The 17,839-nt window shown below is 43.9% G+C and overlaps 1 long non-coding RNA gene across 2 annotated transcripts in view; it reads right to left on the bottom strand.

Annotated features, from left to right (window-relative positions):
* Window positions 1–1,486: 1,486 nt before the first annotated feature.
* The window catches only part of LOC129460535 (uncharacterized), a 45,967-nt gene continuing 29,614 nt past the window's right edge, over window positions 1,487–17,839 (bottom strand). For both annotated transcript variants that reach the window (XR_008650251.2, XR_010121316.1), the window contains 2 exons: window positions 3,489–3,624; window positions 1,487–2,399 (listed from right to left, as the gene is read on the bottom strand). This is a non-coding gene — a long non-coding RNA (uncharacterized lncRNA). The remainder of the gene's footprint in view (window positions 2,400–3,488; window positions 3,625–17,839) is intronic.

Here is a 17,839-nt window from a genome sequence, read left to right as displayed (position 1 = left end):
CGTGCAGCAGGCCTTGGGAAATAGAGAGCTACCTCAAGAAAAGGGTTTCAGCTGGAGTCATGAGGTTAGGACTTTGGACTTATGAGTAGCAGCTGACATCCCTTCAAAAGAGCATGTCAAGTGGTGAGAAGGGCAAAGACAGAATTCTGAGTGAAATCAGTATTTACAGGTTATAAGCAGATACCGCTTGTGTACACAGTGCTGGTCATATGTGGGCATGGACTGGAACTTCTTCCCGGCTGGAAGTCCTGAGACGGGAGTTTCCTCTCAGCTGTGCAGTTTCCTCTCAGCCCCCTGGGCTGTGGGGCCTGCAAGCTGTGAGCCCACCGTCTGCAGAGACATGGTGGGCCATCCCAGGCAGGTGCTTGCTTCCTCTCATTATGATAAAGAGGTCTGAGGACCTATGAGAGGAGGTCCCTTCCAGAAGGGTGTTGCGGGTTTGAGGATGGGTTCATCTTCCCTGGCAGTAGCCTGACACCAGGATCTGAACACATAACTGTCCAACACCAAACTCTTGTTCTTCCTATGACACTAAAGTCCCATGGCAGGACATGACATGTATGTGAAAAAGCAAAGGGAAGCATGTCATATTTGCAGAAAATTTTTGGTTGAATTTTATGTGATATTTACATACACATTGTATTTACTGTATCACTCAATGTAGTGATCTCACTCTATAAATACTAGAGTAGGGAGAATTTCTGTCTGGTATGAGCCATAACTCTTAGAAAAGGGACACCCTTGCCCTCTGGCCAGTTTGCAGTCCCTTGCAAGGGGGCGTGTGAGCATACTGGAGGGGTGGTCTGGTGGGTTGTGTATTAGCTTGTTTTCACGCTGCTGTTAAAGACATACCTGAGACTGGGCAATTTACAAAAGAAAGAGGTTTAATTGGACTTACAGGTCCAGTGGCTGGGGAAGCCTCACAATCATGGTGGAAGGCAAAGAGGAGCAAGTCACATCTTACATGGATGGCAGCAGGCAAAGAGAGAGTGAGGAAGACATAAATGTGGAAACCCCTGATAAAACCATCAGATCTTGTGAGGTGTATTCACTACCATGAGAACACTATGGGAGAAACTGTCTCCATGATTCAATTATCTCTCACTGGGTCCCTCCCACAACATGTGGGAATTATGGGAGTAAAATTCAAGATAAGATTTGGGTGGGGACACAGAGACAAACTATATCATGGTGGGTGGGTGCCAGCTGGGCCTCGACAAGTTTTAGGAGAAGTGGAATAAACATGTTATTCAGTGCTTTGATTATAGAGACAAAAATGCTCTGTCTGCCTAATAACATCCCCCAGCCCACCCTGCAAGGTGGGCCCTGCTGCCTGCAAAATGCTGGTGAGACGAGACTTGTCAGGGTATTCTCATAAGTGCCTCTGTTAAAATGCAGATGGCTGACTGTAGAGTCAGATGTTAACCACCAACACCTGTTATCAAAGGACCATGGATCATTTATCAGATTCATAGTTAGAGGGTAGGAGAGGAAAGAAACAGTGGAAGTTTCCAAAGCAAAGGTCATGAGCGGTGCCTCCTTGGTCTCAGTTCAAGGGAGCTGCAGTGGGCTCTGCAGACACCCTGAGGTCAGAGGGTAAGTGGGAGGTGGCATGGCTGCAGGGGAGGAGCACAGCCTGCGCAGAGCAAGAGTGGGGCTGACAATAAAGGGAACTGGGAGGGACCTGAGCTGTGGATGAGGATGCAGGCCAGGCAGCCACTGGAAATGCAGAGAATAGAGATTTAGGAATGACAGAATGGACAAGAGTATGTGGATGCCCAGGCACCTTTTCTTTTGGCCACAACCCTGTCACTCAGGTCTCCTCTGCAGGCCCTGTCCCAGACCCCTCTGGTTGGGGTAACTCTTCTCCATTTCATGGGTTGGGCTGCTCCGGGATTGCTGTCAGATGCCTCCTGGCCCTCACCACATGTGCAGAGGCATCAGAGCTCCTTGATCACATGAGCTTACCCTTCAGCAGGGTAGGGCCCTGGGGGGGTTGGCAGCCCCCAGAGTATACAGCATGGTTCTTGTCCACAGTGAGGGTCACTCAGCCCAGCCATGATGCAGAGGAAGGTGACACTGAAAAATCCCATGTCATTCCAAATGACTTGAAGAAGCCGAGCTTCTCAACGACCCCACAGCTGCATCCCTAGGAGGTTCCGGGAGCCATGCCTGACCCATGGATGGGGTTTTCTGAATACCTGGCACTGTCTCTTGTGGCCTGTGGGCTGAGCAAAGGCCCCGGGCTTCCTGGCTTGCGGGGCTAATTTTCTTGGCATTTTCTTTATTATTTCTTCATCTGGTTCCCATGGAAGGCTGGGAACAGCTTCCTTGTGAGAGTGGGCTGGATCACCTCCTGGGATGTCAGGTTACCTGAAAGCCGCTGCCTCCTCCAGCACCTGAGCAAGGGAAGGGGGAGAGGGTTCACTCCTGGTCAGTGAACAAGCTGCCTACTTCCCAGCATACTGGCTGAAAGAAAACCTTTTCCAGACAGGCCCAGACTGCCTCACATCACAGTTCAGTTATCCACGAAACGAAGGGGACTTCTAGAGGCGAGGACATTTCTAGAGGCTTCTCCAGCAGCAGGCTGGCTGGCTCTGCTCCCCAACAGGGTCCTGAGATGTCAACAGGATGTTGCTGGGAGTAAGGTTCCTCTGGGATGTACCCCAGGGGTGCGGGTCCTTCCTACATAGCTCACTTGGCAGCCGCCTCTCCAGCTGCTTATTTTATCACTTACCTGTTTTCTCAAGAGCTTCTTGAGGAGGCACCAGACAAGGGGAGGCAAAAATAAATTCAGTGAAGAACAACATGCTTTTAAAATAAGGAAGAAGAATGAGACCATCTCTAGTGCCAAGAGACACGGTGATACCATACTGGTGTGAGCAGCAGCTCTGGGCTCCACAACCCTGTTACAAATTCCCCATCTGCGATTCCCAGGCTGTGTGACTTAACTCTTTTTGGTTGTTGTTTTTAAATTTGAGGTAGACTTCTCATAGGCACAGCTGGGATTTCAGCCCGGGTTTGCACGTATCCAGGCAGAACCTCTGTGACAAGACCACAAAGCTAGAGCCATCACCAGCCAAAGGTCCCAATGATGACACTCAGGACAGTGGCAGCTTCAACTCTATTTATGAAACTTTCCAGTTTTCACAGCCCAACTTCCCAGACAGTGACTAGGAAAAGTCTAGTTTGCCCATGACTGAGGGAGTTCTTGGAATTGGGACTTTGATTTTTGGTGTTTTTCAATAAATGTGTGTCCTTTTAAAAATAAATTTAACCTCAAAAGTTAGATCTTATTTTTTCTCATTCAATAAATGTGGAAGCTAAAAATCTGAAGTTAAACAACCAGTTCAGTTGTACATATAAAGCCACCTTGTCCTAAGCCTATTCCATGAATCTTCCTTCATTTGTTAGAATCCATCAGTCTAAATAACTATTTGTTTAAAAACATTTGGAGAAGAATGAAAATCACAAGTACAAACCATTACCTTAGTGAATTACCAAGTATCTACATCTGGGAAAATCTTTCAGGGCATTGTGAGAGCAGCAATGATGATGTCTGCAACGTGCTTGGCCCTTCATATGTGTCCGATCCAGTTTACTTTCGTGGACATCCATCATCACCTTTGGAATACAGACACACACCGTGAAATGTGAGTATGAGAGCACTTAAATGGGATGACAGGCTGGGTGCGTGGCTCACACCTGTCAACCTAGCACTTTGGGAGGCTGAGGCGGGTGGATCACTTGAACTCAGGAGTTCAAGACCAGCCTGGGCAACATGGTGAAATCCTGCCTCTATAAAAAAATACAAAAAAATTAGTCAGGTGGCATGTGCCTGTAGTCCCAGCTACTTGTAAGGATTGAGGTGGGAGGATCGCTTGAGCCTAAGAGATTGAGGCTGCAGTGAGCCAAGATCACGCCACTGCACTCCAGCCTAGGTGACAACGTGAGACTCTATTAAAAAAAAAAAAAATCCACGTTTAAAAAGAATAAAACAAAGGAAAAAAATGAGATGACAGACATCCAGCCTAACAAGCCCTTTGTACAGGCATCCTGGCTGTTCTTACTCTTTGCCCACCTTCCCTCGTGGCCGCTTCTCACCCCCAGGCGTCTCCTTGTAGGCCCTGCTCTGCCGTGTCCATCTATTTCAGGGTTCACTAATCAGGGGGTCTGGCTCCTGTCCCTGTCAACACTTTCCCTACTTCATCTGGGCACATGAGAAGGGACCCTGCTGTTGCCCACCCCAGTGGACAAGAAGATACTGTGTGCAATGGGAGTGCTTTCTGAACATCCTTTTAATGGCCTACCCGCTTTTAATCATTAAGAAGAAAAAAATTAATCCTGGGAGTAGAAAATGGTGTTTATCAAGTGCCTATTGCCTGCCAGGGCACACACTGGCATGCCTCACGAGCTAAGTCCTCTCAGCTCTACTTTACAAGTGTGGAGACTGGAGACGGGAGAACATATTTTGCAGAAGATGCACAAGATGTTCTCTCCTCTTTCCATCTTCTTCAAACCCAGGTTCACTGAGTTGGGTCAGGGGAGATGGGGCAGCTCCTGCTATTCCACTCACCTGGCAGACTCTGTCCCTCGTCTGTGATCTGGAGAAAAAGTATCTAATACAAGTATGTTTTAAAGATTAACGCCCCCAAAAAAATCGACTTAAAGACATTCTCACCGGACAGACATATTCTGCCACTTCCACCATTCTCCTATCATCCCACTAGCCTTGCACCAAGGGCTTGAATCTGCTCTTTAGTGAAAAGAGCATAGCTCTCCGTACTGGATCCTTCTGTGACCTTTTTCAACTTGGAAACATCAAGAGTTTTTCATGGAACTCTACAGGTTAAACCCAGGGAATTTAGGTAAATGCATTCATCCCACCAGGGATGTTTTTCTTTTTAACTTTGTGGACTAATAGGCTTTAATTTCCATCACAGCAGCATTTCTTAAAAAGTGATACTCATATCATTATGCAGGTATATGAAATGATTTTAAAGGTTGTGTATATATTTGAACATATTATAGCAGGTCTATTTTTCAGAATCACATCATCTTGGGTACAAAAACGCAACCTTCTATCTGTCTAATTGAGCTGAACTTTTATCTTGAGTCCCCATTCTGCCTAATACTGGAAAATGTAATTCAGTCAATTCCAGGTTTTAGAGTTGATTAAGAATATAAGGACTCTAGACATAATGTAGTGTTTATTTATATTAATGTAGTGTTTATGTATGCAAATACTGTAACAAAAATAGGTTTAGGTTAACTCTAGGGATGCGACAGAATATGTTTCCCTTCTGAGGGAGTTCTACATCTTTCACATTTGAGAAGCACAGTGCTAGCAAGCATTAGCAAGCTGGGTAGTGCTAGTAATGGAAATGCCTTGCTCTTAATGTCTCAGGCTATTTTCGTGAAGTATTTTGAGGACACTTAATGACTATGCTCTTAGGATTTGGGGTGGGGAGCCTCCGAAGCCTCCGGCCTCTTGCTCCACACCCACATTCCTGCCCTCCAGGGACATGGAGTGTGCACACGTGCACTGCGTGTTTTGTGTGGCGTGCCTAGCAAGGGACCCCGGGTGGAGACCTTGGCCATGGAGCACAAAACCCAGCACAAGGGAATGACGGGAGGGGCGCACCCCATGGGGACCTTTTGTTAGGTCACAGGAGGGGACACTAAGGACAAACAGTCCCCTCTCTAAGTGGTTCCCACATCACATCTGCTTCTCCTCTTGCCAGCCTGGAAGGGTTGTTTTGCTCAGATTTATGTGTTCTGGGCTTTGGAAAATGTTTCTAATTGTTCAAATTTCTTGTGAAAACCCCTTATCGCCTGTGTGTCCCTCTCTGCCCAGCTGTTCCATCGATGTCTATGTTTACAGGTTGCTGCCATTGTGTCTTTACACACTTTGTGTTGACCTTTCTCTCTCTTTTTAAGGCCATAAATCCCTTAAAGATCAGTTTCCTTCTTTTTCTTTTCTTTCTTTTTTTTTTTTTTTTTGAGACAGGGTCTTGCTGTGTTGCCCAGGCCGGAGTGCAGTGGCATGATCATGGCTCACTGCAGCCTTGACTTCCTGGGCTCAGGTGATTCTCCCACCTCAGTCTCCTGAGTAGCTGGGACTACAGGTACAAGCAGGTGCCACCATATCAGACTTTTTTTTTTTTTTGGATTTTGTTTTTTCTTTTTTTTTTGTAGAGACAGGGTTTTGTCATTTTACCCAGACTGGTCTTAAACTCCTGGGCTCAAGTGATCCTCTCACCTCAGCCTCTCAGTATTGGAATTACAGGATGAGCCACGGTGCCCGGCCCCACATTTTCTATCTTTAGAAAACTGCATACTATAAGAGTTAAGCGACATCTTAACACACTATTAAACAACCTATTTCTTAAGGGAAAACTATCATTATAACCTTCAAAGCATTTAAAATTTGGACATTCAAAAACTCCCTAGAATTAACAAACTCGAACATTCAAACAAATGGTTCAAGGGAGAGGGCGGGTCTGTTTCTATAACAATTACATACTTGGAGTAACCCACCTACTTTTTGGACTTCCTGGCCTGTGGGTGGGGAAAACGCCCCTGGGTTGGCCATCACCACCATTCTCACCCAACCCCTAGCCATCCAGCACCACAGCTTCTTTCAGTTCTTCAGTGGAAAGGCACACAGCATAGCCCTTCCTTCCTTCAGTGACATTTTTCACCTTAGAAATATCAATTATTTCTCGTGGAATCCTATAGGTTAAAAATGTGGCTTTTTACAAAAATTTAAGTTCTCCCGGGTTGACATCACACTAAACAGATTAGAACCAGCTATAAGGTGTGATAAGGTAAGAGCAAGGCTTGAGAAGTTCAAGGGAGCCATATCCAGGAAGCGGCATAATTCTTTTAAAAAAAATAGGGACTGAGCTCTTTACTGGATCATTTTTGTACAGGGCATTTCTAAGATGAAATATAACAGGGACCTTTTCTAGATGCTGATAATTTAGGGGAGCTAGAAGAATATAAAAAACAATTTACAGAGCAATAAAGAATGAAATAAGTTCTACAAAGCAAGTCACATTACAAGAAGAGTTACAATGACAAGCCACCTTGCAGGTTGGGGGTCAGGGCTCAAATAAGCTTAGGAAGTAGACAGCTCATTTTATGAAAAAGTCTTATTCACAGATCATTTTTATCTTGAGCAACAAACCAAAGTTTATCATTGTGTGAGAAGGGGGAATTTCATATCGTTCTTGGGTAGCGAAAATCACAAAGATGTTTTAGGAACATGGAAAAGAAGGAAAGAGGCCTCAGGTGACCTGTAAGGGTCTCATATGTGACACTGCAGCTCCATTCAGAGCACAGGTGGGCACAGAAATGCCTGGGGAAGGTTATCACTCAGGAATGTGTCTGGCTGAGGTCCACACCAGGATGGCAGACCATCCAGATGATCATCTTAAAGTATTAAAAAGCAAATATTCCACATTTCTATACAGTGAATGATTTCAGCACCTGTTTAAGTAAAGCACTATGCTGAATACTTCACGAGAAATCCAAAGAAACCGATAGTAAGGCTTGGATTCCCAGTGTCTTTGACTAAATCTAAAGAGTACTTCCAGACAGGGGATGGTATTACTCAAAAGACTCTCCTTATGGCAGGACCGCAGGCAACTCAAATCATCTAGACTCTGGTCCTCAGCATGGAGGGCCCAGAAGCTAGCAGTTAGCAGCACCCTCAGCAAAGGTCAGACCCCTGACACTGGACTCACACTATCCCACCTCAAGAGAGACTGCTCTGCAGCCCAAACTAGCAAAGCATTAAGTTACTATGAAGAAGACTCTTTCTATGGATTGGACTGCCATCCAAGGTGAACCTGCCAAGTAGGAAGGGACTGGGAGAGAGAAGCTGTGGTCAGAAGGTTGCTTAGAAACAGTGGGTTTAAAGGAAGGAGAAGTAGGTTGCTTTGAATATCTTGCAGCCAGGTAACTGCTGGTCAGAGAGCTCCTGTCCTCCAGTACTGCATCTCCCTTCCTGGAGAGCTGGTCCTCTCCATCTTTCCTATTTTCTCCATCCCATTGGCTTGTCTAATAAGAGAGTTTTTCTTTAGCTTGGTCCATACATTGGTTAATTAAACTAGAACCAGTTGCTAATCACATTGGCCTTGGAGATATTCATTTCCTTCATTTATTATTGATATGATTATTTTCCAGTTCCTGGCAAGGCAGCAGTAGGGGGAAGGGGGCGTGTCGGAGATCTACTAACATCCTTATCATTGTTATCATTTTTTTTTTTGAGATGGAGTTTCGCTCTTGTTGCCCAGGCTGGAGTGCAGTGGTGCGATCTCAGCTCATGGCAAACTTCGTCTCCCGGGTTCAAGCAATTCTCCTGCCTCAGCTTCTCGAGTAGCTGGGATTACAGGTGCCCACCACCACATCCAGCTAATTTTTTTGTATTTTTAGTAGAGACAGGGTTTCACCATGTTGGCCAGGGTGGTCTCGAACTCCTCACCTCAGGTGATCCACCCGCCTCGGCCTCCCAAAGTGTTGGGATTACAGGCGTGAGCCACTGCGCCCAACCCTCACTAACATTCTTATAATTCATATACTTCTACAACCTCACTGGGGAAACAAGGCGTATGCAAGCATCATTTATACTCATATTGTCCTCTCGAGAGTAAAAATCACTTGCACACACATTAGCTCATGAATCCTCACAAAAACTTTGTAGACAATGAAGGTGTTTTTTTTTTCTTTTTTTTTTTTTTTGTCCTGCTATGTATTGCTCTCTCAGTTGCTTTACATTTCTCATCTCATTTAACCCTTCTCCGATGCTGCCAGGCCAATATCACTTTCCTAGTTTACATTTGGGAAAATGGAAGCAGTGGGGCTTGCCATGTCTTCACTAACATCAGACAGGTGGTAAAAAGCCTACGTTAAAGATGGATGGAATGCCCTCGACTCTAAGTCCAGGGATTTTTCAACTACTCTCATGAAAACAGATCTAATAAGTAACAATACAGGAAAAATCATAAGACAATAGAGGAACAGGCCAAAAAGTGTGGGTCTTTACAGGAAGGAGCAGGAGCGCTTGGGACAGGGAAGGCAGGGGAGTCAAACTCTCAAAGTCAGCAGACAAATGCTGATGATAAAAAAGTTACAAACGTGATGTCTGAGATTTTAATTTCCTATTACATCCTTTTTCCAAATAAGCATCTAGGAGGAGTTGAGATGCAAATGGTCATTTTGGATGTTGTATGAATTTGCCTGTTTCCTGACGTTAGACAGTGAAATTGTCTTAATTACTACTCTTTTTCCCCAAACCCAGAGCTTATCTTTACTTAAGTTAGACAAAAACCAAATTGTACTTAGCAGGAAATGGCCCTTCTGTGTTTCTTTGTGCCCAGATTAATTTTGTCATTGGCCTGTGGTCCAAAGTCCTGGAGGCCAGAGAGGCAACCTTTCTGCTTTCATCATCCCAGAGCATCGCAGAGGAGAGGGGCTGGTTTTGCTGGTGGGCGGGGCAGTGTCCAGGTGAGCAATGCACAGGTCTCGCCTTTCCCTGAGTGCAGCAGACCCCTGCAGGTGGGGCCTTTCTCCAGAGTGCCACTTGGCAGGTGTCCCCTAGTCCACCAGCACCTAATAAGAATCTGGAGACTATGGGAAGCTTTTTGGCTCTGTCCAGGGTTTGCAAGGACTGCTGATAGGACGGGTGAGTGACCCAGCAGACAGTTCAAGAGATGAAAGGAAGCCTTTCGGATTAAACAAGATTTAGGAAATAAAAGGATTAGCAGGGCACAAAAGCTAGATTTACAGGTTTATTTAGCCAGTGCAGCATGGCATGCTGGGACTGGGGGCATCCAGAAAGAGATAAAAGGAACTAAGGAGGTCGCAGGGCAGCAGAGACGGCAGAGTCCCCCACCTCCGAGCCAGCTAAATCTTCTGATAATTGAAAACAGGCCAGAAAGGGATATTCCCCACTATTAATTCTGACTCCTCCACCAAGCAATAAGAAGAGATACAATGACAAGCCACCTCACAGGTTGGGGGTCAGGGCTCAAATAAGCTTAGGAAGTAGACAGCTCATTTTATGACAAAGTCTTATTCACAGATTGTTTTTATCTTGAGCAACAAATCGAAGTTTATCATTGTGTGGGGTGGGGGAATTTAATAATTTAGTATCATTCTTGGGTAGCAAAAATCACAAAGCTATCCTTCCGTATTGGTTATCTTTGCTCAGTATTTCTCTTCTCCCAAACTGTGGAACCAGAAACCCCAAGGCTTGAAGAAGGGCTGTTAGAGCACATGTGGTCTAACGGGCCCTGTGAAGTGGGTACCCTTGCCAAGGTTCTCCAACATGGGCCAGGACCCTCATGGTCAGGGGCAGGACAGTGTGCTCCAGAGGCAAGCTACTCCACTGTAAGACAGAGGAAAGTTTCAGCACTTCCTCCTGAAATTATACCGAAATCTCCATCACACTGGTCCTTACTCTGCAACATGCAAAAGCTTTGGGCAAATCTAGTCTCTCACTGACATGATTGCTATTGGAAAATCTGAAAATAGCTGGTATGATGTCCTTAAATATTCCCTTTCCCTGGTTGAGCTTCTCACTGTCCCCAGTAATTCCCACGATCTGATGTCTCATTTCCTTTCTGGGACACTAAAAGGAGGGCGCATGTAGTTTTCCGCCTCCTTCGGCGTGGCTGTCCGTGCCTGGAATCACTTGTGAGGTTTCTCGTCCTAAGCAGGTGTCTTATGACCCCTGCATTACCATGTTTGATAAACACCCAATCTATCTACAGTCATCAAAGTCTCCTTCCCTTAGTATGAGACTACAAAAGCTGACACTAGAAACCTACTGTGAGAGCTATAATGAATGCACATTTCCACATCTCTGCATTCAGTATTGATCAGACATTCCTGAGCACTTGATAAATATCTAGTGTCTGCTCAGTGCAAGGAATAGGTGATTCCGATGTGGTCCCAGCCCTGGAGGAACTCAGAGTTTAGGAGAGGAAATACATACTTAAATAACCGTAATTACATGTGATATAAATTATAAAGAGGTAGGCTCCGGAGATCACAGTATGGGATATCTGAATGTTCAATGGGTAAACGGTGAAGAAGTAACTTCCTCAGCAAGAGGGAATATGCATATAGAGAGCTATGAAGGCAGATAGGAATTTGACATGTTCAGGAAACCACAAAGTTGAATCTTTCATTCCAGAGTGAACTGCTATGGTGAGAGATGATAGATAGATAGAGTGATCGATAGATAAAGAAAATGACCTCCTGCCCTACCTGGGTGATTTGATGGAGATGACAAGTTTAACTGAAACTAGAACTCAACGCAGGATGAAGAAAGGGTTTAGAATGAGTGGCAGGTGGGGCAGGTGGGAGAGAATTTGTACATGTACGTGTTGCTGTTAACAAATATCAAAGTTAACAAAGACCCTACATTTCACTACTTCATTACTCTTATTTAGCCATATATTGAACTCATTTCCCTCTGGTCAGAGTTTTGAAGTTATAAAAGATATATATACACTTCGAAAGCAGGAGTGGACTGGGTCAAATTCTGTCCAAGCTGAAAGAAACTTTGGCAATTATTGAGTGAAGCCATTTTCAAAGCATGTGGCAGAAGCAACTTCTTTTTGGAAGTGGAAGTTCAAGGCCTTTGGCAGGGGCAGGGGCAGCTTTGCTAGGGGCAGGGGCAGCTTTGCTAGGGGCAGGGGAAGGTGAGTGTAGACTCTACCTGTTCACCCTCCCTTCTTTCTCCCAGCCCCTCACCTTTCCCAACTCTCCCATTGTCAGGAACAAAGCCTAAAGCTGAGTTCACAGATAAGGAAACTGAACTGAAGGACAGAAAACAAGTGAAGACGATCCTGGCAGGCCCGTCAGCGGCACAGGCAGGGCCAGAAACACAGACTCAGCCTTGCAGAACTACATTCAGATGCAAGTGACTTCATTTTCTTTTAGGGTTAAGTTTGTTTATCGCCTGTGAGGAGTTTGCCTAGTGAAAGAGCAACAGATGGGTGAACAGTACAGAGGCCAGGTTACTCTGTGTCTTTTGTTTTTTTTTGTTTTTTTGAGGCGGAGTCTCGCTCTGTCGCCCAGGCTGGAGTGCAGTGGCACGATCTCGGCTCACTGCAAGCTCCGCCTCTTGGGTTCACCCCATTCTCCTGCCTCAGCCTCTCCGAGTAGCTGGGACTACAGGCGCCCGCCACCACGCCCGGCTAATTTTTTTTGTGTTTCTAGTAGAGACGGGGTTTCACCGTGGTCTCGATCTCCTCACCTCGTGATCCGCCCGCCTCAGCCTCCCAAAGTGCTGGGATTAGGAGCGTGAGCCACCTCGCCCGGCCTACTCTGTGTCTTTTGTAATTGATGACAAATCTAAACTGCTACACGGGGCGACAAGAGCAAAACCAGAGGCGTCCCAATGAGGAAACGCAGAAATGATAGGTTTCACTTTTTGCTGAAAACCATTTAGTTTAAAAATGTTATTTTTTAAACTAAAATCCAGGTTTTTAGGAAGCATTTATCCTACACTTTCTGCTGTAGTGCTCTACTAGATACTAGGCATGCTTTGGAGAATCAAACAGACATGGCCTCCATATGCAGAGGTGCATAATTCAGTGGGAAGACAGACAAGAAATAGAGCTAACAACTTAGACTTCTTTTTTTTTTTTTTTTTGAGACAGAGTCTCTGTCGCCAGGCTGGAGTGCATTGGTGTGATCTCAGCTCACTGCAACCTCCGCCTCCGGGGTTCAAGCAATTCTCCTGCCTCAGCCTCCCGAGTAGCTGGGACTACAGGCAAGCGCCACCATGCCCGGCTAATTTTTGTACTTTTAGTAGAGACGGGGTTTCACCATATTGGCCAGAATGGTCTCTATCTCTTGACCTTGTGATCCGCCCGCCTCTGCCTCCCAAAGTGCTGGATTACAGGCGTGAGCCACCACTCCCGGCCACAACTTAGGCTTTTTAATGTGCTGTGTACGAGTTAATTTAACCCTCACAACAACTCTACGAAGATGTTCCTCTCATTATCTGGGGGATGGGTCTGGCTGCAGAGCCCAGGCAGCCTGCTACAGGGTAATTGCTTGAGCACAATGAGGGCGGCCCAACAATTATGACAGTGCCACCAAGGCCAGGGCGGGAAGCAAGGCACTCACTCGTTGTCTCTGCACCTCAAATACCAATATTTTTATTTTTGCCTATTTGTGTTAGTTGTCTCCACACATGCCCTTCTGATGTTTACATAGTAGCAAAAATTGTATACACATAATGGACTGTATTATCCATAGCCTGCTCACCGAAGCCCCACTGGATATCTGTGACAGGCCCTACTAATCCCCACAAACTAATCCTAAAATAGCCAAAGCCTTATTAGTATGGCCTTCCAAGAGTACTCCCTGGATGGATGACTTACCCCAGCTTCAGACTCAGCCCTCAGTATCATAAGATGAACAGTCTTCTCTCTCCTGAACTTGAGGTTTGGTCTCTGAAGACCCCTGGGGCCAGATGAACTGGAGGCTTATGGGATGGGGTCGGGGGGTGGGGAGAGTACATCTCAGTGGTTGAAAATGAGCAATGTCAGTTTAAATTACTTTTACCAACTCTGCTGTCCATTGGAAACATCGGCAGTTCTCTTGCTGGTCCCTCTTTCCCCTGAGCTGGAGGGTGGAGGCCTCTGCAGAGTCTGGTTTCTCCATCAGTTCAACTTCTGTCTTGAAACTGCCTCTCAAAAATTCTACCAGTAGTACCATACTCACTCATTATGCTTTTTTGCTATGGATTTATTCTGCCCTTATAAACCTCACCTATCGCCATGGAATTGCCACTGCTTCCTTCCATCACATCTCTTTTTTTTTTTTTTTTGAGACAGAGTGTCTCGCACTGTCTCCCAGGCTTGAGTGCAATGGCGCAATCTTGGCTCACTGCAACCTCCGCCCCCCAGGTTCAAGTAATTCTCCTACCTCAGCATCCCAAGTAGCTGGGATTATAGGTGCCTGCCACCATGCCCAGCTAATTTTTTGTATTTTTAATAGAGATGGGATTTCACCATGTTGGCCAGGCTAGTCTCGAACTCCTGACCTCAGGTGATCTGCCCGCCTTGGCTTCCCAAAGTGCTGGGATTACAGACATGAGCCACTGCAGCCTGCTCCATCTCATCTTATATTTCAGCCTTTATCACTGTCTTCATGAAGTTCATGTTTCACTGAGATTTATTGAGAACATAATCTAATGTTTTTGAAAACTTTCTTGTATTTCTTGTGGTAAGGTGCTTCTTTTATTTTTATTTATTTATTTATTTATTTATTTATTTATTTATTTATTTATTTTGAGTCAGGGTCTTGCCATGTTAACCAGGCTGGTCTCGAACTCCTGGACTCAAGCTATCCTCTCACCTCGGCCTCTCGAAGTGCTGGGATTACAGGTGTAAGCCACCGCACCCAGCTGATGGTTCTTCTGAATAGGACTTTTCTTTTTCTGTGGCTAGAAGTGTTCGATTGGCTTTGATTTTTTCCCGTCTTGATTGAGGCAAGATCTATCCAGACGCTCACAGATGGGACAGGTGACATCTTCACATGCTAATGAATAGCCTAGATTCCAGTGCTATTAGGGGTTTGCTTTTCTTTGTAAAATTTTATAAGTAATTTGTTAGGCAGTTGGGAGAGTAAATGAGATACATGCTTAAACACAGAATGATCAAAAGAACAGTCAACACAGATGACTAGACTCTCAAATGTCCTCAGTGAATCTTCTGCTGTGAAAGTCACAATCTTTAGAACTGATTTGGGGTTTTAATTCTGCATTCTGTTCTTTATTTCTGGCCCCACTGGCTTGCCCCTTAGGCATCTATTGTGGGTTTACTTGCTCCTTTTTTCTCGACAAAATGTTAAAATATTTTTGAGAGTCTCCTTAAGATGATATGGTTTCCATGAGAGTTTATTTCTAGGAAGATTGTGAACGTGGCTCACAAACCTTGCTTCCAGCTAAAAGACAGGAGTTTTTAAGGTGAAAATAATCAATATTCCCAACTCTTAAGACACACCAAAAATTCTTGGAGGAAAAATAGAGAATAATTTAAACCAGAGTGAATGAAGCTAATACTGATTAAATCCAGAAAATAAGAATTCCAGCATTTTCTGTGGTCATGGTAAAATGCATTTTAACAGTCTGAATCCAGCCTTGATTTTCATCTAAGGGCAATGTAAGTAGTATTTCCAGCTCTGATCCACTGTATAGAAATGCAGATGACAAATGCATGTTGGAATTGGATGGTGTTGTGGTCCTTATGGAAAACATAGCTTGATTCACACGATCATTCGAATTCAACAGTTTTTCACAAAATCACAGAACTTTATTCTCTCATTTTACAGATAAACAGACTGAGGCCAACAAAGGTGAACATACTTGCCTAAATAACACAGCTTATTTGCAGAAGAGCTAACAAGTGTTGGGTCAATACTATTTTAGCTATATTGCGTGACTTTTTGTACCAGAGAACTTGCAAAAATCATCAGGGCCAAATGGCCTAGAAGATAATGGGTCATTAGGACATAAAAATTAGGTAAAATCAAGGTAAGCAGAAATTTTCATCAAATTAACTTTTAATCAAAAATTAAAGGACTTTTAAGGTTGAGAAGAAATAAATATTCTCAATAGATTTTCAGAAAAATATAAGCTAAAAATGTTGATTTAAGTAACTATTAAGTATTTGATGCTTTAAATTTTTCTGAAAAGAGATCAGGCTTTTATGGCCTAAATTCTTTGTTCAGAACAAATTAATCTGTGTAGTTGGGCTAAACACTTTACCTCTTGGGTATCAGCTTGATCTTTTGTAAAATGAGTGCTGAAGAGATGAGTAGTTTTCCATAGCCATGTTTTGCCATTCTAAAAAACTTTATTGTTGACCATTGTTATGGGTTGAAATGGGTTCCCCTCCCCTCAAAATTCATACATTTCATTCTGAGTCAGTAGCTCAGAATGAAAGAGGTAATTATGTTAAAATGAGGTCATTAGAGTGGATCATAATTGATATCACTGGTGTCCTTATAAGGGGAGGGATTAAGTATCAGAAAATGCAAAAAAGAAAGACCACATGAGGGTAAGCAAGAAGACAGCTATCTAAAGCCAAGGAAAGAGGCCTCAGAAGAAACCAACTCTGCTGGAACCTTGATCTTGAACTTCTGGCTTCCAGAATGGTAGGAAAACAAAAATCTGTTGTTTAAGCACCTGGTGTGCAGCACGTTGTTATGGCAGCCCTAGGAAACCAAAACAACTATAAACTGAAAACAGCTATCGTTGATTGCATGCTGACTAGGATAAGACTGTACACATATTTCATTTAATCCTCTCACCATCTTCATGAAGTAGGTGCTATTACACACTCACTTCTCATATTAGGAGAAGGAGGTTTATCAGAACTCATCACAACTCGGTTCGGCGCGGTGGCTCACGCCTGTAATCCCAGCACTTTGAGAGGCCAAGGCGGGCAGAACACCTGAGTTTGAGACCAGCCTGGCCAACATGGTGAAACCCCGTCTCTACTAAAAATACAGAAAAAGTACCCAGGTGTGGTGGCAGGCAGAGGTTGCAGAGAGCGAGATCGTGCCATTGCACTCCAGCCTGAGCAACAAGAACAAAACTCCATCTCAAAAAAAAAAAGAATGAAAACCACCACTATTCACGCTATTCCATATTGATTCAAAAACACTAAACATTCTAAAATATAAAAATGATTAGTCTGGTAGATGATAAGCTAATTGGTATCTTAAGCATAGCCCTTACATTCTGTTGTTGGTTTGTTGATTATAATATGAAAGTAGAATTAATATGAGGCTATTCAATCACTTCTCAGATACCTAGTTTCACATATTTAATCTATAATTACATACATTTATTATCAAAATATCTGTATAGAAAATGTATTGAACTGTTTCTGGGTGGGCTGGTGAATATAATTGGCAGATGATCTAGTATAAGAAATAAAATTAAACAAATTGGCAAGGCCAGATTGACATGCACACATTAGTTTGGTCATTGCCAACACTGTGCAGCATCCATCCCTCACAAATGCTTTCACGCTTAACTAAAGTTATTGTACAATCTGTACAAGTGTATATTTTATTAAGGGCAATACATGACATAAAAATGTAACACTTCTCTTTAAAAAGAGAATAAGAATGCATTTATTACTTAATGTTGAATAAAGTTTGTTTACTTGGAAAGAAGATTTTTCAAAAGATTATTAGTTTATGGTCTTAAATGGACAATTCTTTAACATTTGGCTAAATATTCTTGGAAGAATGAATTGCAAAACTCACATAGATGTGTCTTTTACTTAAGCTGAATCTTCAAGGAATGATGACTTGTCTTCAATTTTGGAGTTAAACTCACACATTTAAGAAAGTTAAAATGTTTTGAAATGCACAAAAAAAGGTTCACTATGAGACGTCTCTTTGATTTTTCAAATTGCCGATATCACTGCACTTCAATAAAACTACTTTTTCTATGCCTGTAATCCCAGCACTCTGGGAGGCCGAAGCGGGTGAATCACTTGAGGTCAGGAGTTCAAGACCAGCCTAGACAATATAGTGAAACCCTGTCTCTACTAAAAATACAAAAATTAGTCAGGTGTGGTGGTGCATGCCTGTAGTCCCAGCTATTCAGAAGGCTGAGGTGGAAGGATTGCTTGAACCTGGGAGGTGGAGGTTTGCAGTGAGCTGAGATCACGCCATTGCACTCCAGCCTGGGCAACACAGCGAGACTCCATCACACACACACACAAAAAAGTAGCACAAATATTTTTCTGAATGCTTCAAAGTAATTTTTAAATTACTGTGTCTTAAGGGC

Source organism: Symphalangus syndactylus, chromosome 1 (genome assembly GCF_028878055.3).
Source record: "Symphalangus syndactylus isolate Jambi chromosome 1, NHGRI_mSymSyn1-v2.1_pri, whole genome shotgun sequence".
Taxonomy (NCBI): Eukaryota; Metazoa; Chordata; class Mammalia; order Primates; family Hylobatidae; genus Symphalangus; species Symphalangus syndactylus.
This window is presented reverse-complemented; position numbering and strand designations above follow the sequence as displayed.